Source organism: Phoenix dactylifera, chromosome 4 (genome assembly GCF_051530095.1).
Source record: "Phoenix dactylifera cultivar Ajwa chromosome 4, Ajwa_hap1_PhDact_Kaust_v1.1, whole genome shotgun sequence".
NCBI classification, from domain to species: Eukaryota; Viridiplantae; Streptophyta; class Magnoliopsida; order Arecales; family Arecaceae; genus Phoenix; species Phoenix dactylifera.
Window position 1 is genome coordinate 35,535,236 of NC_143193.1, and position 12,720 is coordinate 35,547,955.

Consider the following 12,720-nt stretch of genomic DNA (forward strand, 5'->3'; position numbering starts at 1 on the left):
GGCAAAAAATAAAAGGGGTGCAACACGAGGACTTCCCAGGGGGTCACCCATCCTAGTACTACTCTCGCCCAAGCACGCTTAACTGCGGAGTTCTGATGGGATCCGGTGCATTAGTGCTGGTATGATCGCACCCATGACATGCCCTTCGAAACTCCCTTTTATGACAAAGCAGCAGACCTCGACGGCCCGAGACATTCGCGCTGCCGGGGCCGTTCTGGCGTAGGATTCAACGCGCTGTTCCGCTATGCGGCATGGCACCGCCAGTCTCCGGACTCAGTTTATTTTCGGGGGGAAAAAATTATCCGAAGAGGAAAAGCCAAAAGCCAAAAAATTAAAAATAAATATTATCAAAAAATAAAAAAGCGGGCAAAAAATAAAAAGGGTGCAACACGAGGACTTCCCAGGGGGTCACCCATCCTAGTACTTCTCTCGCCCAAGCACGCCTAACTGCGGAGTTATGATGGGATCCGGTGCATTAGTGCTGGTATGATCGCACCCATGACATGCCCTTCGAAACTCCCTTTTATGACAAAGCAGCAGACCGCGACGGCCCGAGACATTCGCGCTGCCGGGGCCGTTCTGGCGTAGGATTCAACGCGCTGTTCCGCTATGCGGCATGGCACCGCGAGTCTCCGGACTCAGTTTATTTTCGGGGGAAAAAAATTATCCGAAGAGGAAAAGCCAAAAGCCGAAAAATTAAAATTAAATATTATCAAAAAATAAAAAAGCGGGCAAAAAATAAAAGGGGTGCAACACGAGGACTTCCCAGGGGGTCACCCATCCTAGTACTACTCTCGCCCAAGCACGCTTAACTGCGGAGTTCTGATGGGATCCGGTGCATTAGTGCTGGTATGATCGCACCCATGACATGCCCATCGAAACTCCCTTTTATGACAAAGCAGCAGACCTCGACGGCCCGAGACATTCGCGCCGCCGGGGCCGTTCTGGCGTAGGATTCAACGCGCTATTCCCGCTATGCGGCATGGCACCGCCAGTCTCCGGACTCAGTTTATTTTCGGGGGAAAAAAATTATCCGAAGAGGAAAAGCCAAAAGCCGAAAAATAAAAAATAAATGTTATCAAAAAATAAAAAAGCGGGCAAAAAATAAAAGGGGTGCAACACGAGGACTTCCCAGGGGGTCACCCATCCTAGTACTACTCTCGCCCAAGCACGCTTAACTGCGGAGTTCTGATGGGATCCGGTGCATTAGTGCTGGTATGATCGCACCCATGACATGCCCTTCGAAACTCCCTTTTATGACAAAGCAGCAGACCTCGACGGCCCGAGACATTCGCGCTGCCGGGGCCGTTCTGGCGTAGGATTCAACGCGCTGTTCCGCTATGCGGCATGGCACCGCCAGTCTCCGGACTCAGTTTATTTTCGGGGGAAAAAAATTATCCGAAGAGGAAAAGCCAAAAGCCGAAAAATAAAAAATAAATGTTATCAAAAAATAAAAAAGCGGGCAAAAAATAAAAGGGGTGCAACACGAGGACTTCCCAGGGTGTCACCCATCCTAGTACTACTCTCGCCCAAGCACGCTTAACTGCGGAGTTCTGATGGGATCCGGTGCATTAGTGCTGGTATGATCGCACCCATGACATGCCCTTCGAAACTCCCTTTTATGACAAAGCAGCAGACCTCGACGGCCCGAGACATTCGCGCTGCCGGGGCCGTTCTGGCGTAGGATTCAACGCGCTGTTCCGCTATGCGGCATGGCACCGCCAGTCTCCGGACTCAGTTTATTTTCGGGGGGAAAAAATTATCCGAAGAGGAAAAGCCAAAAGCCAAAAAATTAAAAATAAATATTATCAAAAAATAAAAAAGCGGGCAAAAAATAAAAAGGGTGCAACACGAGGACTTCCCAGGGGGTCACCCATCCTAGTACTTCTCTCGCCCAAGCACGCCTAACTGCGGAGTTATGATGGGATCCGGTGCATTAGTGCTGGTATGATCGCACCCATGACATGCCCTTCGAAACTCCCTTTTATGACAAAGCAGCAGACCGCGACGGCCCGAGACATTCGCGCTGCCGGGGCCGTTCTGGCGTAGGATTCAACGCGCTGTTCCGCTATGCGGCATGGCACCGCGAGTCTCCGGACTCAGTTTATTTTCGGGGGAAAAAAATTATCCGAAGAGGAAAAGCCAAAAGCCGAAAAATTAAAATTAAATATTATCAAAAAATAAAAAAGCGGGCAAAAAATAAAAGGGGTGCAACACGAGGACTTCCCAGGGGGTCACCCATCCTAGTACTACTCTCGCCCAAGCACGCTTAACTGCGGAGTTCTGATGGGATCCGGTGCATTAGTGCTGGTATGATCGCACCCATGACATGCCCATCGAAACTCCCTTTTATGACAAAGCAGCAGACCTCGACGGCCCGAGACATTCGCGCCGCCGGGGCCGTTCTGGCGTAGGATTCAACGCGCTATTCCCGCTATGCGGCATGGCACCGCCAGTCTCCGGACTCAGTTTATTTTCGGGGGAAAAAAATTATCCGAAGAGGAAAAGCCAAAAGCCGAAAAATAAAAAATAAATGTTATCAAAAAATAAAAAAGCGGGCAAAAAATAAAAGGGGTGCAACACGAGGACTTCCCAGGGGGTCACCCATCCTAGTACTACTCTCGCCCAAGCACGCTTAACTGCGGAGTTCTGATGGGATCCGGTGCATTAGTGCTGGTATGATCGCACCCATGACATGCCCTTCGAAACTCCCTTTTATGACAAAGCAGCAGACCTCGACGGCCCGAGACATTCGCGCTGCCGGGGCCGTTCTGGCGTAGGATTCAACGCGCTGTTCCGCTATGCGGCATGGCACCGCCAGTCTCCGGACTCAGTTTATTTTCGGGGGAAAAAAATTATCCGAAGAGGAAAAGCCAAAAGCCGAAAAATAAAAAATAAATGTTATCAAAAAATAAAAAAGCGGGCAAAAAATAAAAGGGGTGCAACACGAGGACTTCCCAGGGGGTCACCCATCCTAGTACTACTCTCGCCCAAGCACGCTTAACTGCGGAGTTCTGATGGGATCCGGTGCATTAGTGCTGGTATGATCGCACCCATGACATGCCCTTCGAAACTCCCTTTTATGACAAAGCAGCAGACCTCGACGGCCCGAGACATTCGCGCTGCCGGGGCCGTTCTGGCGTAGGATTCAACGCGCTGTTCCGCTATGCGGCATGGCACCGCCAGTCTCCGGACTCAGTTTATTTTCGGGGGGAAAAAATTATCCGAAGAGGAAAAGCCAAAAGCCAAAAAATTAAAAATAAATATTATCAAAAAATAAAAAAGCGGGCAAAAAATAAAAAGGGTGCAACACGAGGACTTCCCAGGGGGTCACCCATCCTAGTACTTCTCTCGCCCAAGCACGCCTAACTGCGGAGTTATGATGGGATCCGGTGCATTAGTGCTGGTATGATCGCACCCATGACATGCCCTTCGAAACTCCCTTTTATGACAAAGCAGCAGACCGCGACGGCCCGAGACATTCGCGCTGCCGGGGCCGTTCTGGCGTAGGATTCAACGCGCTGTTCCGCTATGCGGCATGGCACCGCGAGTCTCCGGACTCAGTTTATTTTCGGGGGAAAAAAATTATCCGAAGAGGAAAAGCCAAAAGCCAAAAAATTAAAAATAAATATTATCAAAAAATAAAAAAGCGGGCAAAAAATAAAAAGGGTGCAACACGAGGACTTCCCAGGGGGTCACCCATCCTAGTACTTCTCTCGCCCAAGCACGCCTAACTGCGGAGTTATGATGGGATCCGGTGCATTAGTGCTGGTATGATCGCACCCATGACATGCCCTTCGAAACTCCCTTTTATGACAAAGCAGCAGACCGCGACGGCCCGAGACATTCGCGCTGCCGGGGCCGTTCTGGCGTAGGATTCAACGCGCTGTCCCGCTATGCGGCATGGCACCGCCAGTCTCCGGACTCAGTTTATTTTCGGGGGAAAAAAATTATCCGAAGAGGAAAAGCCAAAAGCCGAAAAATAAAAAATAAATGTTATCAAAAAATAAAAAAGCGGGCAAAAAATAAAAGGGGTGCAACACGAGGACTTCCCAGGGGGTCACCCATCCTAGTACTACTCTCGCCCAAGCACGCTTAACTGCGGAGTTCTGATGGGATCCGGTGCATTAGTGCTGGTATGATCGCACCCATGACATGCCCTTCGAAACTCCCTTTTATGACAAAGCAGCAGACCTCGACGGCCCGAGACATTCGCGCTGCCGGGGCCGTTCTGGCGTAGGATTCAACGCGCTGTTCCGCTATGCGGCATGGCACCGCCAGTCTCCGGACTCAGTTTATTTTCGGGGGAAAAAAATTATCCGAAGAGGAAAAGCCAAAAGCCGAAAAATAAAAAATAAATGTTATCAAAAAATAAAAAAGCGGGCAAAAAATAAAAGGGGTGCAACACGAGGACTTCCCAGGGGGTCACCCATCCTAGTACTACTCTCGCCCAAGCACGCTTAACTGCGGAGTTCTGATGGGATCCGGTGCATTAGTGCTGGTATGATCGCACCCATGACATGCCCTTCGAAACTCCCTTTTATGACAAAGCAGCAGACCTCGACGGCCCGAGACATTCGCGCTGCCGGGGCCGTTCTGGCGTAGGATTCAACGCGCTGTTCCGCTATGCGGCATGGCACCGCCAGTCTCCGGACTCAGTTTATTTTCGGGGGGAAAAAATTATCCGAAGAGGAAAAGCCAAAAGCCAAAAAATTAAAAATAAATATTATCAAAAAATAAAAAAGCGGGCAAAAAATAAAAAGGGTGCAACACGAGGACTTCCCAGGGGGTCACCCATCCTAGTACTTCTCTCGCCCAAGCACGCCTAACTGCGGAGTTATGATGGGATCCGGTGCATTAGTGCTGGTATGATCGCACCCATGACATGCCCTTCGAAACTCCCTTTTATGACAAAGCAGCAGACCGCGACGGCCCGAGACATTCGCGCTGCCGGGGCCGTTCTGGCGTAGGATTCAACGCGCTGTTCCGCTATGCGGCATGGCACCGCGAGTCTCCGGACTCAGTTTATTTTCGGGGGAAAAAAATTATCCGAAGAGGAAAAGCCAAAAGCCGAAAAATTAAAATTAAATATTATCAAAAAATAAAAAAGCGGGCAAAAAATAAAAGGGGTGCAACACGAGGACTTCCCAGGGGGTCACCCATCCTAGTACTACTCTCGCCCAAGCACGCTTAACTGCGGAGTTCTGATGGGATCCGGTGCATTAGTGCTGGTATGATCGCACCCATGACATGCCCATCGAAACTCCCTTTTATGACAAAGCAGCAGACCTCGACGGCCCGAGACATTCGCGCCGCCGGGGCCGTTCTGGCGTAGGATTCAACGCGCTATTCCCGCTATGCGGCATGGCACCGCCAGTCTCCGGACTCAGTTTATTTTCGGGGGAAAAAAATTATCCGAAGAGGAAAAGCCAAAAGCCGAAAAATAAAAAATAAATGTTATCAAAAAATAAAAAAGCGGGCAAAAAATAAAAGGGGTGCAACACGAGGACTTCCCAGGGGGTCACCCATCCTAGTACTACTCTCGCCCAAGCACGCTTAACTGCGGAGTTCTGATGGGATCCGGTGCATTAGTGCTGGTATGATCGCACCCATGACATGCCCTTCGAAACTCCCTTTTATGACAAAGCAGCAGACCTCGACGGCCCGAGACATTCGCGCTGCCGGGGCCGTTCTGGCGTAGGATTCAACGCGCTGTTCCGCTATGCGGCATGGCACCGCCAGTCTCCGGACTCAGTTTATTTTCGGGGGAAAAAAATTATCCGAAGAGGAAAAGCCAAAAGCCGAAAAATAAAAAATAAATGTTATCAAAAAATAAAAAAGCGGGCAAAAAATAAAAGGGGTGCAACACGAGGACTTCCCAGGGGGTCACCCATCCTAGTACTACTCTCGCCCAAGCACGCTTAACTGCGGAGTTCTGATGGGATCCGGTGCATTAGTGCTGGTATGATCGCACCCATGACATGCCCTTCGAAACTCCCTTTTATGACAAAGCAGCAGACCTCGACGGCCCGAGACATTCGCGCTGCCGGGGCCGTTCTGGCGTAGGATTCAACGCGCTGTTCCGCTATGCGGCATGGCACCGCCAGTCTCCGGACTCAGTTTATTTTCGGGGGAAAAAAATTATCCGAAGAGGAAAAGCCAAAAGCCAAAAAATTAAAAATAAATATTATCAAAAAATAAAAAAGCGGGCAAAAAATAAAAAGGGTGCAACACGAGGACTTCCCAGGGGGTCACCCATCCTAGTACTACTCTCGCCCAAGCACGCTTAACTGCGGAGTTCTGATGGGATCCGGTGCATTAGTGCTGGTATGATCGCACCCATGACATGCCCTTCGAAACTCCCTTTTATGACAAAGCAGCAGACCTCGACGGCCCGAGACATTCGCGCTGCCGGGGCCGTTCTGGCGTAGGATTCAACGCGCTGTTCCGCTATGCGGCATGGCACCGCCAGTCTCCGGACTCAGTTTATTTTCGGGGGGAAAAAATTATCCGAAGAGGAAAAGCCAAAAGCCAAAAAATTAAAAATAAATATTATCAAAAAATAAAAAAGCGGGCAAAAAATAAAAAGGGTGCAACACGAGGACTTCCCAGGGGGTCACCCATCCTAGTACTTCTCTCGCCCAAGCACGCCTAACTGCGGAGTTATGATGGGATCCGGTGCATTAGTGCTGGTATGATCGCACCCATGACATGCCCTTCGAAACTCCCTTTTATGACAAAGCAGCAGACCGCGACGGCCCGAGACATTCGCGCTGCCGGGGCCGTTCTGGCGTAGGATTCAACGCGCTGTCCCGCTATGCGGCATGGCACCGCCAGTCTCCGGACTCAGTTTATTTTCGGGGGAAAAAAATTATCCGAAGAGGAAAAGCCAAAAGCCGAAAAATAAAAAATAAATGTTATCAAAAAATAAAAAAGCGGGCAAAAAATAAAAGGGGTGCAACACGAGGACTTCCCAGGGGGTCACCCATCCTAGTACTACTCTCGCCCAAGCACGCTTAACTGCGGAGTTCTGATGGGATCCGGTGCATTAGTGCTGGTATGATCGCACCCATGACATGCCCTTCGAAACTCCCTTTTATGACAAAGCAGCAGACCTCGACGGCCCGAGACATTCGCGCTGCCGGGGCCGTTCTGGCGTAGGATTCAACGCGCTGTTCCGCTATGCGGCATGGCACCGCCAGTCTCCGGACTCAGTTTATTTTCGGGGGAAAAAAATTATCCGAAGAGGAAAAGCCAAAAGCCGAAAAATAAAAAATAAATGTTATCAAAAAATAAAAAAGCGGGCAAAAAATAAAAGGGGTGCAACACGAGGACTTCCCAGGGGGTCACCCATCCTAGTACTACTCTCGCCCAAGCACGCTTAACTGCGGAGTTCTGATGGGATCCGGTGCATTAGTGCTGGTATGATCGCACCCATGACATGCCCTTCGAAACTCCCTTTTATGACAAAGCAGCAGACCTCGACGGCCCGAGACATTCGCGCTGCCGGGGCCGTTCTGGCGTAGGATTCAACGCGCTGTTCCGCTATGCGGCATGGCACCGCCAGTCTCCGGACTCAGTTTATTTTCGGGGGGAAAAAATTATCCGAAGAGGAAAAGCCAAAAGCCAAAAAATTAAAAATAAATATTATCAAAAAATAAAAAAGCGGGCAAAAAATAAAAAGGGTGCAACACGAGGACTTCCCAGGGGGTCACCCATCCTAGTACTTCTCTCGCCCAAGCACGCCTAACTGCGGAGTTATGATGGGATCCGGTGCATTAGTGCTGGTATGATCGCACCCATGACATGCCCTTCGAAACTCCCTTTTATGACAAAGCAGCAGACCGCGACGGCCCGAGACATTCGCGCTGCCGGGGCCGTTCTGGCGTAGGATTCAACGCGCTGTTCCGCTATGCGGCATGGCACCGCGAGTCTCCGGACTCAGTTTATTTTCGGGGGAAAAAAATTATCCGAAGAGGAAAAGCCAAAAGCCGAAAAATTAAAATTAAATATTATCAAAAAATAAAAAAGCGGGCAAAAAATAAAAGGGGTGCAACACGAGGACTTCCCAGGGGGTCACCCATCCTAGTACTACTCTCGCCCAAGCACGCTTAACTGCGGAGTTCTGATGGGATCCGGTGCATTAGTGCTGGTATGATCGCACCCATGACATGCCCATCGAAACTCCCTTTTATGACAAAGCAGCAGACCTCGACGGCCCGAGACATTCGCGCCGCCGGGGCCGTTCTGGCGTAGGATTCAACGCGCTATTCCCGCTATGCGGCATGGCACCGCCAGTCTCCGGACTCAGTTTATTTTCGGGGGAAAAAAATTATCCGAAGAGGAAAAGCCAAAAGCCGAAAAATAAAAAATAAATGTTATCAAAAAATAAAAAAGCGGGCAAAAAATAAAAGGGGTGCAACACGAGGACTTCCCAGGGGGTCACCCATCCTAGTACTACTCTCGCCCAAGCACGCTTAACTGCGGAGTTCTGATGGGATCCGGTGCATTAGTGCTGGTATGATCGCACCCATGACATGCCCTTCGAAACTCCCTTTTATGACAAAGCAGCAGACCTCGACGGCCCGAGACATTCGCGCTGCCGGGGCCGTTCTGGCGTAGGATTCAACGCGCTGTTCCGCTATGCGGCATGGCACCGCCAGTCTCCGGACTCAGTTTATTTTCGGGGGAAAAAAATTATCCGAAGAGGAAAAGCCAAAAGCCGAAAAATAAAAAATAAATGTTATCAAAAAATAAAAAAGCGGGCAAAAAATAAAAGGGGTGCAACACGAGGACTTCCCAGGGGGTCACCCATCCTAGTACTACTCTCGCCCAAGCACGCTTAACTGCGGAGTTCTGATGGGATCCGGTGCATTAGTGCTGGTATGATCGCACCCATGACATGCCCTTCGAAACTCCCTTTTATGACAAAGCAGCAGACCTCGACGGCCCGAGACATTCGCGCTGCCGGGGCCGTTCTGGCGTAGGATTCAACGCGCTGTTCCGCTATGCGGCATGGCACCGCCAGTCTCCGGACTCAGTTTATTTTCGGGGGAAAAAAATTATCCGAAGAGGAAAAGCCAAAAGCCAAAAAATTAAAAATAAATATTATCAAAAAATAAAAAAGCGGGCAAAAAATAAAAAGGGTGCAACACGAGGACTTCCCAGGGGGTCACCCATCCTAGTACTACTCTCGCCCAAGCACGCTTAACTGCGGAGTTCTGATGGGATCCGGTGCATTAGTGCTGGTATGATCGCACCCATGACATGCCCTTCGAAACTCCCTTTTATGACAAAGCAGCAGACCTCGACGGCCCGAGACATTCGCGCTGCCGGGGCCGTTCTGGCGTAGGATTCAACGCGCTGTTCCGCTATGCGGCATGGCACCGCCAGTCTCCGGACTCAGTTTATTTTCGGGGGGAAAAAATTATCCGAAGAGGAAAAGCCAAAAGCCAAAAAATTAAAAATAAATATTATCAAAAAATAAAAAAGCGGGCAAAAAATAAAAAGGGTGCAACACGAGGACTTCCCAGGGGGTCACCCATCCTAGTACTTCTCTCGCCCAAGCACGCCTAACTGCGGAGTTATGATGGGATCCGGTGCATTAGTGCTGGTATGATCGCACCCATGACATGCCCTTCGAAACTCCCTTTTATGACAAAGCAGCAGACCGCGACGGCCCGAGACATTCGCGCTGCCGGGGCCGTTCTGGCGTAGGATTCAACGCGCTGTCCCGCTATGCGGCATGGCACCGCCAGTCTCCGGACTCAGTTTATTTTCGGGGGAAAAAAATTATCCGAAGAGGAAAAGCCAAAAGCCGAAAAATAAAAAATAAATGTTATCAAAAAATAAAAAAGCGGGCAAAAAATAAAAGGGGTGCAACACGAGGACTTCCCAGGGGGTCACCCATCCTAGTACTACTCTCGCCCAAGCACGCTTAACTGCGGAGTTCTGATGGGATCCGGTGCATTAGTGCTGGTATGATCGCACCCATGACATGCCCTTCGAAACTCCCTTTTATGACAAAGCAGCAGACCTCGACGGCCCGAGACATTCGCGCTGCCGGGGCCGTTCTGGCGTAGGATTCAACGCGCTGTTCCGCTATGCGGCATGGCACCGCCAGTCTCCGGACTCAGTTTATTTTCGGGGGAAAAAAATTATCCGAAGAGGAAAAGCCAAAAGCCGAAAAATAAAAAATAAATGTTATCAAAAAATAAAAAAGCGGGCAAAAAATAAAAGGGGTGCAACACGAGGACTTCCCAGGGGGTCACCCATCCTAGTACTACTCTCGCCCAAGCACGCTTAACTGCGGAGTTCTGATGGGATCCGGTGCATTAGTGCTGGTATGATCGCACCCATGACATGCCCTTCGAAACTCCCTTTTATGACAAAGCAGCAGACCTCGACGGCCCGAGACATTCGCGCTGCCGGGGCCGTTCTGGCGTAGGATTCAACGCGCTGTTCCGCTATGCGGCATGGCACCGCCAGTCTCCGGACTCAGTTTATTTTCGGGGAGAAAAAATTATCCGAAGAGGAAAAGCCAAAAGCCAAAAAATTAAAAATAAATATTATCAAAAAATAAAAAAGCGGGCAAAAAATAAAAAGGGTGCAACACGAGGACTTCCCAGGGGGTCACCCATCCTAGTACTTCTCTCGCCCAAGCACGCCTAACTGCGGAGTTATGATGGGATCCGGTGCATTAGTGCTGGTATGATCGCACCCATGACATGCCCTTCGAAACTCCCTTTTATGACAAAGCAGCAGACCGCGACGGCCCGAGACATTCGCGCTGCCGGGGCCGTTCTGGCGTAGGATTCAACGCGCTGTTCCGCTATGCGGCATGGCACCGCGAGTCTCCGGACTCAGTTTATTTTCGGGGGAAAAAAATTATCCGAAAAGGAAAAGCCAAAAGCCGAAAAATTAAAATTAAATATTATCAAAAAATAAAAAAGCGGGCAAAAAATAAAAGGGGTGCAACACGAGGACTTCCCAGGGGGTCACCCATCCTAGTACTACTCTCGCCCAAGCACGCTTAACTGCGGAGTTCTGATGGGATCCGGTGCATTAGTGCTGGTATGATCGCACCCATGACATGCCCATCGAAACTCCCTTTTATGACAAAGCAGCAGACCTCGACGGCCCGAGACATTCGCGCCGCCGGGGCCGTTCTGGCGTAGGATTCAACGCGCTATTCCCGCTATGCGGCATGGCACCGCCAGTCTCCGGACTCAGTTTATTTTCGGGGGAAAAAAATTATCCGAAGAGGAAAAGCCAAAAGCCGAAAAATAAAAAATAAATGTTATCAAAAAATAAAAAAGCGGGCAAAAAATAAAAGGGGTGCAACACGAGGACTTCCCAGGGGGTCACCCATCCTAGTACTACTCTCGCCCAAGCACGCTTAACTGCGGAGTTCTGATGGGATCCGGTGCATTAGTGCTGGTATGATCGCACCCATGACATGCCCATCGAAACTCCCTTTTATGACAAAGCAGCAGACCTCGACGGCCCGAGACATTCGCGCCGCCGGGGCCGTTCTGGCGTAGGATTCAACGCGCTATTCCCGCTATGCGGCATGGCACCGCCAGTCTCCGGACTCAGTTTATTTTCGGGGGAAAAAAATTATCCGAAGAGGAAAAGCCAAAAGCCGAAAAATAAAAAATAAATGTTATCAAAAAATAAAAAAGCGGGCAAAAAATAAAAGGGGTGCAACACGAGGGCTTCCCAGGGGGTCACCCATCCTAGTACTACTCTCGCCCAAGCACGCTTAACTGCGGAGTTCTGATGGGATCCAGTGCATTAGTGCTGGTATGATCGCACCCATGACATGCCCATCGAAACTCCCTTTTATGACAAAGCAGCAGACCTCGACGGCCCGAGACATTCGCGCCGCCGGGGCCGTTCTGGCGTAGGATTCAACGCGCTATTCCCGCTATGCGGCATGGCACCGCCAGTCTCCGGACTCAGTTTATTTTCGGGGGAAAAAAATTATCCGAAGAGGAAAAGCCAAAAGCCGAAAAATAAAAAATAAATGTTATCAAAAAATAAAAAAGCGGGCAAAAAATAAAAGGGGTGCAACACGAGGACTTCCCAGGGGGTCACCCATCCTAGTACTACTCTCGCCCAAGCACGCTTAACTGCGGAGTTCTGATGGGATCCGGTGCATTAGTGCTGGTATGATCGCACCCATGACATGCCCTTCGAAACTCCCTTTTATGACAAAGCAGCAGACCTCGACGGCCCGAGACATTCGCGCTGCCGGGGCCGTTCTGGCGTAGGATTCAACGCGCTGTTCCGCTATGCGGCATGGCACCGCCAGTCTCCGGACTCAGTTTATTTTCGGGGGAAAAAAATTATCCGAAGAGGAAAAGCCAAAAGCCGAAAAATAAAAAATAAATGTTATCAAAAAATAAAAAAGCGGGCAAAAAATAGAAGGGGTGCAACACGAGGACTTCCCAGGGGGTCACCCATCCTAGTACTACTCTCGCCCAAGCACGCTTAACTGCGGAGTTCTGATGGGATCCGGTGCATTAGTGCTGGTATGATCGCACCCATGACATGCCCTTCGAAACTCCCTTTTATGACAAAGCAGCAGACCTCGACGGCCCGAGACATTCGCGCTGCCGGGGCCGTTCTGGCGTAGGATTCAACGCGCTGTTCCGCTATGCGGCATGGCACCGCCAGTCTCCGGACTCAGTTTATTTTCGGGGGAAAAAAATTATC

At 50.1% G+C, this 12,720-nt stretch overlaps 26 non-coding genes and 9 pseudogenes across 26 annotated transcripts; all 35 read right to left on the reverse strand.

Moving 5' to 3' along the window:
• Positions 1 to 14: 14 nt before the first annotated feature.
• LOC149758129 (5S ribosomal RNA) lies at positions 15 to 133 on the reverse strand. The gene has a single exon (XR_016406653.1). It is a non-coding gene; the product is annotated as a 5S ribosomal RNA (ribosomal RNA).
• A 246-nt stretch (positions 134 to 379) lies between these two features.
• On the reverse strand, positions 380 to 498 carry LOC149758130 (5S ribosomal RNA; annotated as a pseudogene).
• A 246-nt stretch (positions 499 to 744) lies between these two features.
• LOC149758131 (5S ribosomal RNA) lies at positions 745 to 863 on the reverse strand. The gene has a single exon (XR_016406664.1). It is a non-coding gene; the product is annotated as a 5S ribosomal RNA (ribosomal RNA).
• Positions 864 to 1,110: 247 nt separating this feature from the next.
• On the reverse strand, positions 1,111 to 1,229 carry LOC149758132 (5S ribosomal RNA). The gene has a single exon (XR_016406675.1). It is a non-coding gene; the product is annotated as a 5S ribosomal RNA (ribosomal RNA).
• Positions 1,230 to 1,475: 246 nt separating this feature from the next.
• LOC149758133 (5S ribosomal RNA) lies at positions 1,476 to 1,594 on the reverse strand. Its single transcript, XR_016405129.1, has one exon. It is a non-coding gene; the product is annotated as a 5S ribosomal RNA (ribosomal RNA).
• A 246-nt stretch (positions 1,595 to 1,840) lies between these two features.
• LOC149758134 (5S ribosomal RNA) lies at positions 1,841 to 1,959 on the reverse strand (annotated as a pseudogene).
• Positions 1,960 to 2,205: 246 nt separating this feature from the next.
• Positions 2,206 to 2,324, reverse strand: LOC149758135 (5S ribosomal RNA). The gene has a single exon (XR_016406687.1). It is a non-coding gene; the product is annotated as a 5S ribosomal RNA (ribosomal RNA).
• A 247-nt stretch (positions 2,325 to 2,571) lies between these two features.
• On the reverse strand, positions 2,572 to 2,690 carry LOC149758136 (5S ribosomal RNA). The gene has a single exon (XR_016406698.1). It is a non-coding gene; the product is annotated as a 5S ribosomal RNA (ribosomal RNA).
• A 246-nt stretch (positions 2,691 to 2,936) lies between these two features.
• On the reverse strand, positions 2,937 to 3,055 carry LOC149758137 (5S ribosomal RNA). Its single transcript, XR_016406707.1, has one exon. It is a non-coding gene; the product is annotated as a 5S ribosomal RNA (ribosomal RNA).
• A 246-nt stretch (positions 3,056 to 3,301) lies between these two features.
• LOC149758138 (5S ribosomal RNA) lies at positions 3,302 to 3,420 on the reverse strand (annotated as a pseudogene).
• A 246-nt stretch (positions 3,421 to 3,666) lies between these two features.
• Positions 3,667 to 3,785, reverse strand: LOC149758139 (5S ribosomal RNA; annotated as a pseudogene).
• A 246-nt stretch (positions 3,786 to 4,031) lies between these two features.
• On the reverse strand, positions 4,032 to 4,150 carry LOC149758140 (5S ribosomal RNA). Its single transcript, XR_016406718.1, has one exon. It is a non-coding gene; the product is annotated as a 5S ribosomal RNA (ribosomal RNA).
• A 246-nt stretch (positions 4,151 to 4,396) lies between these two features.
• LOC149758141 (5S ribosomal RNA) lies at positions 4,397 to 4,515 on the reverse strand. The gene has a single exon (XR_016406728.1). It is a non-coding gene; the product is annotated as a 5S ribosomal RNA (ribosomal RNA).
• Positions 4,516 to 4,761: 246 nt separating this feature from the next.
• On the reverse strand, positions 4,762 to 4,880 carry LOC149758142 (5S ribosomal RNA; annotated as a pseudogene).
• A 246-nt stretch (positions 4,881 to 5,126) lies between these two features.
• Positions 5,127 to 5,245, reverse strand: LOC149758143 (5S ribosomal RNA). Its single transcript, XR_016406738.1, has one exon. It is a non-coding gene; the product is annotated as a 5S ribosomal RNA (ribosomal RNA).
• A 247-nt stretch (positions 5,246 to 5,492) lies between these two features.
• Positions 5,493 to 5,611, reverse strand: LOC149758144 (5S ribosomal RNA). Its single transcript, XR_016406749.1, has one exon. It is a non-coding gene; the product is annotated as a 5S ribosomal RNA (ribosomal RNA).
• A 246-nt stretch (positions 5,612 to 5,857) lies between these two features.
• Positions 5,858 to 5,976, reverse strand: LOC149758145 (5S ribosomal RNA). Its single transcript, XR_016406760.1, has one exon. It is a non-coding gene; the product is annotated as a 5S ribosomal RNA (ribosomal RNA).
• A 246-nt stretch (positions 5,977 to 6,222) lies between these two features.
• On the reverse strand, positions 6,223 to 6,341 carry LOC149758146 (5S ribosomal RNA). Its single transcript, XR_016411879.1, has one exon. It is a non-coding gene; the product is annotated as a 5S ribosomal RNA (ribosomal RNA).
• A 246-nt stretch (positions 6,342 to 6,587) lies between these two features.
• On the reverse strand, positions 6,588 to 6,706 carry LOC149758147 (5S ribosomal RNA; annotated as a pseudogene).
• A 246-nt stretch (positions 6,707 to 6,952) lies between these two features.
• On the reverse strand, positions 6,953 to 7,071 carry LOC149758148 (5S ribosomal RNA). The gene has a single exon (XR_016406772.1). It is a non-coding gene; the product is annotated as a 5S ribosomal RNA (ribosomal RNA).
• Positions 7,072 to 7,317: 246 nt separating this feature from the next.
• Positions 7,318 to 7,436, reverse strand: LOC149758149 (5S ribosomal RNA). The gene has a single exon (XR_016406783.1). It is a non-coding gene; the product is annotated as a 5S ribosomal RNA (ribosomal RNA).
• A 246-nt stretch (positions 7,437 to 7,682) lies between these two features.
• Positions 7,683 to 7,801, reverse strand: LOC149758150 (5S ribosomal RNA; annotated as a pseudogene).
• A 246-nt stretch (positions 7,802 to 8,047) lies between these two features.
• LOC149758151 (5S ribosomal RNA) lies at positions 8,048 to 8,166 on the reverse strand. Its single transcript, XR_016406795.1, has one exon. It is a non-coding gene; the product is annotated as a 5S ribosomal RNA (ribosomal RNA).
• A 247-nt stretch (positions 8,167 to 8,413) lies between these two features.
• On the reverse strand, positions 8,414 to 8,532 carry LOC149758152 (5S ribosomal RNA). Its single transcript, XR_016406806.1, has one exon. It is a non-coding gene; the product is annotated as a 5S ribosomal RNA (ribosomal RNA).
• Positions 8,533 to 8,778: 246 nt separating this feature from the next.
• LOC149758153 (5S ribosomal RNA) lies at positions 8,779 to 8,897 on the reverse strand. The gene has a single exon (XR_016406815.1). It is a non-coding gene; the product is annotated as a 5S ribosomal RNA (ribosomal RNA).
• A 246-nt stretch (positions 8,898 to 9,143) lies between these two features.
• On the reverse strand, positions 9,144 to 9,262 carry LOC149758154 (5S ribosomal RNA). Its single transcript, XR_016411880.1, has one exon. It is a non-coding gene; the product is annotated as a 5S ribosomal RNA (ribosomal RNA).
• Positions 9,263 to 9,508: 246 nt separating this feature from the next.
• LOC149758155 (5S ribosomal RNA) lies at positions 9,509 to 9,627 on the reverse strand (annotated as a pseudogene).
• A 246-nt stretch (positions 9,628 to 9,873) lies between these two features.
• LOC149758156 (5S ribosomal RNA) lies at positions 9,874 to 9,992 on the reverse strand. Its single transcript, XR_016406826.1, has one exon. It is a non-coding gene; the product is annotated as a 5S ribosomal RNA (ribosomal RNA).
• A 246-nt stretch (positions 9,993 to 10,238) lies between these two features.
• LOC149758157 (5S ribosomal RNA) lies at positions 10,239 to 10,357 on the reverse strand. The gene has a single exon (XR_016406837.1). It is a non-coding gene; the product is annotated as a 5S ribosomal RNA (ribosomal RNA).
• Positions 10,358 to 10,603: 246 nt separating this feature from the next.
• Positions 10,604 to 10,722, reverse strand: LOC149758158 (5S ribosomal RNA; annotated as a pseudogene).
• A 246-nt stretch (positions 10,723 to 10,968) lies between these two features.
• LOC149758159 (5S ribosomal RNA) lies at positions 10,969 to 11,087 on the reverse strand. The gene has a single exon (XR_016406848.1). It is a non-coding gene; the product is annotated as a 5S ribosomal RNA (ribosomal RNA).
• Positions 11,088 to 11,334: 247 nt separating this feature from the next.
• On the reverse strand, positions 11,335 to 11,453 carry LOC149758160 (5S ribosomal RNA). Its single transcript, XR_016406857.1, has one exon. It is a non-coding gene; the product is annotated as a 5S ribosomal RNA (ribosomal RNA).
• A 247-nt stretch (positions 11,454 to 11,700) lies between these two features.
• LOC149758161 (5S ribosomal RNA) lies at positions 11,701 to 11,819 on the reverse strand. The gene has a single exon (XR_016401957.1). It is a non-coding gene; the product is annotated as a 5S ribosomal RNA (ribosomal RNA).
• A 247-nt stretch (positions 11,820 to 12,066) lies between these two features.
• LOC149758162 (5S ribosomal RNA) lies at positions 12,067 to 12,185 on the reverse strand. The gene has a single exon (XR_016406868.1). It is a non-coding gene; the product is annotated as a 5S ribosomal RNA (ribosomal RNA).
• Positions 12,186 to 12,431: 246 nt separating this feature from the next.
• Positions 12,432 to 12,550, reverse strand: LOC149758163 (5S ribosomal RNA). The gene has a single exon (XR_016406879.1). It is a non-coding gene; the product is annotated as a 5S ribosomal RNA (ribosomal RNA).
• Between the last annotated feature and the right edge of the window lie 170 nt (positions 12,551 to 12,720).